This window comes from Hippocampus comes, unplaced genomic scaffold (assembly GCF_001891065.2).
Source record: "Hippocampus comes isolate QL1 unplaced genomic scaffold, H_comes_QL1_v1.1 scaffold71, whole genome shotgun sequence".
NCBI classification, from domain to species: Eukaryota; Metazoa; Chordata; class Actinopteri; order Syngnathiformes; family Syngnathidae; genus Hippocampus; species Hippocampus comes.
The window spans coordinates 266,124-274,129 of NW_017805932.1; the positions used below are offsets into that span (position 1 = coordinate 266,124).

The window sequence follows — 8,006 nt, forward strand, 5'->3', positions numbered from 1 at the left end:
ATTACAGGAGTGTAACGCGCATGCCAGGCCACTAGGTGGCCACACTAAGCACCGTTTTGAACAGACTGTTCAAGAAGTAGACCGTTTTTATGCTGCACTTTATGTAAAAAGTCGATCAGTTATCGTTGCACCTTTGTAGAAAAGACAACTTGGCGTCTGATTTCTTCAGGCTTGTCCATGGAAAAATTGTTTTAGCCATGTCAGAATTGCCCACGGTGTTTTGGGGACGGATCGCATGCTAGGAAAGGAACGTTAGCATGTGGCGCGCGTGGTTGATCAGTGCACAGCTTTGCCCGACTGTCCCCGGCTTCTCTCTCTCTCTTTTTTTTTTAATGGCGTCCCGCGTCTCCACCGTTTTACAGTCTGCTTGCACTCTTAACGTGGAGGCCCATCAAACGTGCTTCCTCCCACCTCCTCCTCCCACTTCCCTTTGCAGTTAACGTCTGTGTCTCGCCAATTACTTTTGTCACTGACAGCGGCCTCTCGTCGCTTCCTGTTTTCAACATTTGCGAGACAACCTTTTTTTTCTGCACTCCGACCAAGTGTCCTTCAAAAAACAACTCCTTGCCTGACTCGGCGTTTGTCCAATTGCGACCAATTTTGAAGCATATACCTGAAGCTGTTTGACGGCCGCGAGCCGCAAAACTCCATTAACTGCAAAGGTGTTTGAATATTTCATCCCCAAAGCCGGTTTCATTTAGCAGCATCAAATTGATTTGCATGTCAGTCATGAGTAGACTCCTCAAAATAGTTACAAAGTTGCCATGCCTGAAAACACACTTGAATTTGCCAATTCTGGTTTGAAGTGGTGCTTCAAAGAGTATTTCAACCAATCATGCAAATTTGAAAATGTTCCCCCCTGAAGTCAGCTCCATGTAAAATTTGGTCGGCATGACCAGACCCACTAAAGACACGGGAAGTCTGGCATTTGGCTTTTGATGCAGGCTATTTTGGACTTTTTCCAGATGTCCTTTAAAGACAAATTTGTCTTCAAAAGTTGTGTTCGTTTGCGATTAAATTGGAACCAATGATGGTAAAAATGACATCCTGGCAAAGTGATGACTCACTATTCAGTCAGGGTTTCATTATAGATGCCTGCGGGCCAATTTGGTCGCGGTTAGACAAAATTTGTGGGACGGGTTTGCTCTTGAAGGCCCTCTGTAAATGGTTAAAGTGACTACAAAGTGCTTCAAACTTCTGGCAGACTTAATCTATTTTTTGGGGGTCATGGCTTTTGGAGACTTTTTTTGTGAGTCTTATGGCCTGCCAAATTTTATGCTGTTGAGGTGAAATGGTCTGGCGGACGGAATTTTCAAAGACAAGAAAAATCTACTGGGCCTTTTAAAATAGCCAAATGGCTTCTTGAGACTTTTTTTTATTTCCGGGTCTGCTCATAATAGACATATCTTCCAAATTCCATGTTGCCGCATGAATCTGGCATTGGGGACTGAATTTTCCCAAACTCGTTTCTTTGGCAGAAGAATAACGGCAAGCCAGAGCCAGGGAACTGCCCTGCCTCCCAACCACTCCGCTCCCCAAACCAAAACAAAACATAAGCCCCTCCCAGTCGCTGGACAAAAGCTGCCACAAGTCAAGCGTAAATGCACGGCGATGCGGCGGTGGAGAGACGGGACAGCCAAAAAAGAAACTACGGGTGGGTTGGAGAAAAAATAGCAGGGGGGCCGCGGCGGTGGCATGAAGCGCCAGCTGTTGTGTTGAAGCGTAGCCAATTAACTCCTGCAGCCCAAGGCCGCCATCTTGGGCCGGATTACATGCTAAGCTATCAACAAAAAAAATCAGCGAATTTCCTCCAATGAATTCTCGACACTTCAGACTTGTTGTGTTGTCATTTCCAATGTGTACTCCACTGCGATAAGCGCACGTGTAGCATGATGCTGCAAAATATCGTAGGGCACTACGTCATTGCGCAGACGTCCTTGATTTATGGTGTTTACGCGCACGTGTCGGTAGCGTTCTGTCAAACTGTCCAAACAGTGCTAACAGCCCGCAGTGTGGGTGGTTAACGATTTTCAAAGTGTGGGCAAGGAATGAACGCGAATGCTTACAAAGAAGGCTAACAATAACTCTTTGGTTCAAGTGATTGCTGCAATATTTCTTCTTACAAATTCCAGGCCCTCGTTTTGTGTGTGTGTGTTTCAATATTTGGCGATTTATGAGATACATACACGAGCAGCTGTCGCCGTGCTGTTTTAATTGTTCTGTACGCAGGCGGCAAAAGATAAGACGACGACGAGCTAATTGAAATGTTATCCCGATCTGATCTGCCATGATTACTTAAGCAGTACATTTTTAATGCATTGTCAGTGAGGCAATTACATGCCGCCTGTGCGTGTGTGTGTGTGTGTGTGTGTGTGTGTGTGTGTGTGTGTGTGCGTGCGCGAAGGCGACTGGAGAAAAGGGCGGGGAGGGATTATCAAACAATGCAACGTGAATATAGTCACCGCGGGATTCAAAGCACTTGTCGCCATATTAGCAACATGGTTCTGATTAATGACGGCTGTGTTGCAATGGCGACCATACACTCGCTCTGTATGTAGATGAACTCAACACGACGTCACCCGGCGTCACGCTGACAGGAGACGGCGCTTTCCGCTTGTGAACAAACGTAACGCCGGTTACACGCCAACAGGTACATTGGTTAAATATAGACGGGCAGGAAATGACGAATGAGTTGACGTGATCACTGATGCATGGGCAAAGTGACTTTTCTCAAATGAATAAATTGACACAGAAGACGAGACTGACAGATGAAGGACACGGAATATTCGTTCACCGGCAATCGCGAGGCAGGTGGGGATGAGGAGGCAGGAAGTGAAGCTTCCGCCACCAAAGGAAACGACAACTCCTACAAAATAAAAGTGAACGTGAAAGACGGGGCGAAGGCCCGACGTGCCGCTTGGCTTTTCCTGAGGAAACAAAGTCGAGGTCGTCCATTTGAACGTTTTTGCGGTCTGAGGATGACACAAGGGCAACACACACGAACGCGTGCGTGTCTGTTTCTTCCATTATGCTCCCTTTCCTTTTTTTTTTTTTTTCTTCTGCTTGATGAGAACATGCAGCGATTCTCAGGCCTTAGCCTCCCACGACACTCATAAAAAGGATACTCAATGTGTGTGTGTGTGCTCATGAGTCCTTCTTGGTGCAGGCTCTATTTGAAGTAACGTTTTGTGTTCAAACAACTCAGAGAGCGTAAAATACAAATCAGAAAAAAAAGAAACAAGTCAATGCCCGATCCTGTCCCTGGCTTGGAACCCTAATTTAAAATCCGAACTTTGTTTGGAACACCAGCTTGGCAGCTCAAGTGGGTCGAATATGAATCCTTATCTCTGGTTTGATACCCTTATTTTAAACCCTACCTCTGGTTTAAAAGCCTATTGGAATGCCAAACCCTGGCTGGATTCTTAATCGAAGATCCTGACCCAGACTTGAAACCCTACTTCGAGATCCGCACTGAACTAAAATCTCACGAGATCTATTGAGTTGACGTGCGCTGATGCTACTACCTGTCCTTCCTATGACACAGTGAAACAAAGTGTACTGGGAGGGGAGTTTCTTCACGCTTTTCCACAGAAGCCACGGGGGCTCACCCTTTCTGGCTTTTTTTTTTTTTTTAACAAGCTTTGCCACTGAGGAAAGTTTTTTTTTTCTTTGAAAGTGGAAATTGAAGAAAGAGGTGCGGGGTGCATTTGCATTTGAAACAGTGACCCCCCCCCAGCCATGCATGCACGGCCCTGGGCTAATACAGCGCATTAGCATCACTCGAATGACTTGACCTTTGCCCTCAAGGACTCTGTAGAGAAATTAATGGAGCAAAAAAAAAAAAAAAACAATTTCATTTCATTTTCAGTCCAAATTTGAGTTTTATTCGGGGAAACTTCAAACCCCAACACAACACCCTAACCCAGGTCAACTTAATCTGAATTTCTTTTCCGAAACGATCATTTGAAAACCTCAACCTTATTTGAAACCCAAACTCAGTCTAGAAAGGCGAACCCGTGCAAGATTAAATGGAATGAAAATGTACTTGTCACTATCCAGTCAAAAGCATGAACAGTATCTCCACATTTTTAGATTTTTTTTTTTTTAAACCCTTTCAGGGACAGCGGTCACTACAGTGGACAGTTTATCAGTTTACAGGTTATCATTATTTGTGCATGAAAGGGTTAATCTGAAAACATGAGATTAAAAAAAATATATAAAAATAAATAATAATAATCAAACATCCTGATCTTTTCCCTCCCAACCGATAATCCATTCGGGCCTTTGGAGGAGCCAAGACACAAAAGCCAGCTGTGGTCCATTTAAGGACAGATTTTTAAGCGCCCCTATCCAAAAACCGCAGCAGTTTGGACTTTCCCCGACGTAACACTCGAAGCTCCCCCGATGGCCGCGCTTGCATCCGCATTCGTGGGGCTCGTCCCATGCGAAACAAAGAGCGCTTCATCTCCCCCCGGGAGTTGACGCTCGCTCATTTCTCTTTGGTCCGCCTCGACGTTTCTCTTTCATGGCGGGCCGAGCGTCGGCGATGGCCGCCCGGATCCAGATGTGGACGGGCTCTGGTGTGCTTTTCACTTCCTGCTTCCAAATACTTTGGGTCCGTACGAGTCACCGAGGAGGTCGGAGTGGTGGGAAAGGGCCGCCATATGGACGAGTCACTCTTGGCCGCCATTTTAGGTCATAACATAAAGCCTCATCGTGTTTTGATTTTTCGTGTTTTTTTTTTTAATTCAATAATTTGAAGATTTAGGTCGCATAACATAAAGCCTCATCGTGTTTTGATTTTGTGTTTTTTTTTTAATTCAATAATTTGAAGATTTAGGTCCATTGATGATGTGGGTGTGTGAACATTCAATCCCATCCTAAGACAGTTTCCCTTAGCAATTTTTGTTTGGCTTGAATATCATGAGTGGACCCACAAAAAAGTTTTGAGAAGCCATGCCAGAAAAAGTAACAGGAAGTCAATAATTTTGCTTCCAAGACAGACTTCATTGAGATTTTGCCTAATTGGTACAAAATTTGAACAACTCACAGTCAAAAAATGCATGAGATTTTGTGACAAAGTTGAATGAGTTGCCATAAAACACAAAACCCTCATGAACTCCGAATAAACTTCAGCGTTTGCCAATCCCTGTGTCACTTTTTGAGATTACTCAAGACCACAATCGAAATATGCGCACATCGCAAAGGCCTTCTTTCAGGGATTGGGTTTGTTGGAACCAGATTGTTTTTGTCCACCCAAAAACAGCAGCTGCCCTTGAGCATCCATCAGTGTGTCGTCAACTCAAGCGAGAGCTCAGTTGACGTATGGAGATAAATGCAACACTCCCCGCATTGTGCCGCTGACTCCCCCTGCATTCAATTTCACAGCTTTTTTTTTCTCCATAGGACCCCAAGGGAGGGGGTGAGTGCTGGGATGCAAAATGGAGGCTAGGTAGAAGCAAAGCAACCCCCACCGATTCCCGAAACACACTTCCCCCAAAATGTAAACCATGTTGGGTTTTGGGGTGAAATTTCAGGAAGAAGCTCAACCAAACGGTGTCAAAGTCGCATGTTTTCCATCTCTCCCTGTTGCGACACACCCGGTTCAAATGATCAGTTCATCGGCAAGCTCTGTAGGAGCCTGATGATGATCCTGAAAACGGTTTCTTCAATTAATCCAGCAATCAGTCACTCCGTATGTACTGTGGATGTCACGAATTTGTTTTGGTGCGTCTCCAGCAGGCGGCAGAGGAGGGTTGGCCCTCCGGCCTGCCTACCTGCTGCCAATCATAATCAGACAAGTATTGAAGGACTTCCAAGCTGCCAAGTCTCTGTCAGATTATTCCTCGCCTTGCTCATGATTTTGTCTTTAAGTGTTGAATTTTGGAGACGATCTTCCTCCTTCACGTCACATATTTTCTCGCCTTGTTTTTGCATTCGTCATTGTAAGTATTTTTGTTGTTAAGCTTCGTCTCGGTTTTGTATCCTTCGCGTTTTGGCTATCTTCTTGTCTTTTCACGACAAGCTATTTCCGTTTATATTATCAAGCGTTTTTGGGTTGTTTTGTTTTCCTGCTTATTGTAACCGGAGTCATTTGTTATACGTTGGCGGTCTTGCGTTTTTTTTGTTTTTTTGCATTAATAAACTCCTTTTGCTCAATTCCACCCAAGTTCGCGTTTTTTGCGACCCTACCGTAACAGTGGACGTCAGCATATTTGCAGTTCACCTATTCACACGTAATTTCATTTCATTCTTATACAAAAGGAAAAAAAAAATTTGAATATCGATGCAAATGTTCTCCGATCGAGAATGAAATGGAGCATACAAAAGATAACAGTAGCTCCTTTTCAATGCGATCGATAAGACCAAAGTGGGGCACCATTGCAGCGCCCTGAGCTGGCCGCCACTCACCCGGATGGCGGGAGGGTCTCCGGATGTAAACAGCAAACTTTCATAGGGGAGTCGATTGGACAATGAAGGCGTTCTTCAGCACCTCTGTGAAGTCACTTCAAACGGCGCAGATTAGCAAAACCTCAATTTGAAAGAGCGCAGACAAACACAGCAATCCACTAAAACGCGCATGCTCTTTGGAAGCTCATACCTGATTCAATCTCACCAAGTCTGAAATGACTTTGACGTGGAAATGAAAGGCACCCAAAGTGATCTTTGAGGGTACGCGTGAGTGCGTTTCGGGGATTAACTTTGAGGGTGGGGAGGGGAGGGGGGGGGCAGAGGAGGGGGCCCGGCTGACCGGCAGGAAGCGTAAAGCGATCCGGATCGGTCGCTCGTTTGGACCCCAAAACCGCCGCCGTCGTGCGTGACTACAAGCAGCGCGACACGTCCTGTGGAGTCACCCGTAATCGGACATTGGACAGCAGCTGTTCAATCGCCGCGTGTGCTGCCGCACATTAAAACATGTCTGGGAACTCCTCGCCGCTCAATTTCGTTCACGTCAGCGCTCTAATCTGTGAAACGCGATCGGGGGTGCGCTGAGTTGTTGACTGATGTCAAGCTTAGCGGACATGGCTAACGTTTCAGCGCACAGCCTCACCGACACCGTCTTTGGTTACTTTTTACGACCGGGATTTAGGAAAAGAAGTGGGGGGTGCGCACCAACTTTGTCAGGAAGTTGAAGGGTGTCTTAACAAGTTTGGGAAACAATTTCTTTAGAAGCTATTGTCGGGAGGTATGCCAATTTTGTTAGGATTCGAAGGAAAGGTCTTTTTTTGTAGGGAGGGGGATGGGTGATCCAACTTTGCAGTGATGTTAAGTGGTGAACGTGGCTTAAAAAGGAAGGGAAATGCTTTATTTTATTTTATTTTTATTTTTTTGGAGGGGCGTGGGGTGGGACTCCAGTTTTGTTGGGGATGATAAAAGTGGTGTACGTCTCAGTTTGGGAAAATAATTATTTTGAACCTGTGTGGATTGTGTTGAGAAATAGAAGGGGGGCTGTTGCTTCAAAAAGTTTGCGAAAGCCTTTTCTGGGGAGTGTGCCAAATTTGGGTGCTTTAGAAGTGGGTGTGTGGGGTAAAATGTGGGAAATTCTATTTTTGAGGGGGACCACTACGTCACATTTTTGATGGGCGTGCGTAACTTCAGGTGTGGGGTGTGCTGCAATTCTTTCTATTGAGCATATAAAAGGGTGTAAAAGGGGTGCGTAGCTTCATAAAAGATTTTCTTTTTGTTAGGGTGTGCTAACTTTATGAAGGATGTTTTTTTTGGGGGGTGGGGGCTGGTAACTTTGGTGTGTGATTGTAGAAGTTACGTGGCTTCAACAATTTTAGATATAAAATTTATTTAGGTATGCATGTGCGGAGGGTGCGCCAACTGGGGTGAGTCCCAGACGAAAGCGCCAAGACGATTTGCTAGCAAGGATGCGGCCACACTAACAGCGGCTGATTTACAACAGAGGGAACAATTAGCCTGCAAAAGGCTCCAATTAAAATGGCTCCCTTTGATCAGCCCGGGAGGACCAGGAGGTGACAGCAAGGGAGTGTGGAGCGGGG

At 45.5% G+C, this 8,006-nt stretch overlaps 1 long non-coding RNA gene across 4 annotated transcripts in view; it reads left to right on the forward strand.

The window, feature by feature from the left end:
* The window catches only part of LOC109528068 (uncharacterized), a 36,228-nt gene that overhangs the window by 10,885 nt on the left and 17,337 nt on the right, over positions 1-8,006 (forward strand). Inside the window, exon 4 of one of the 4 annotated variants that reach the window (XR_002170637.1) lies at positions 5,740-6,111. The exons of 2 other annotated variants lie outside the window; for them this stretch is intronic. This is a non-coding gene — a long non-coding RNA (uncharacterized LOC109528068). One more of the 4 variants, XR_002170636.1, reaches the window with a different exon arrangement.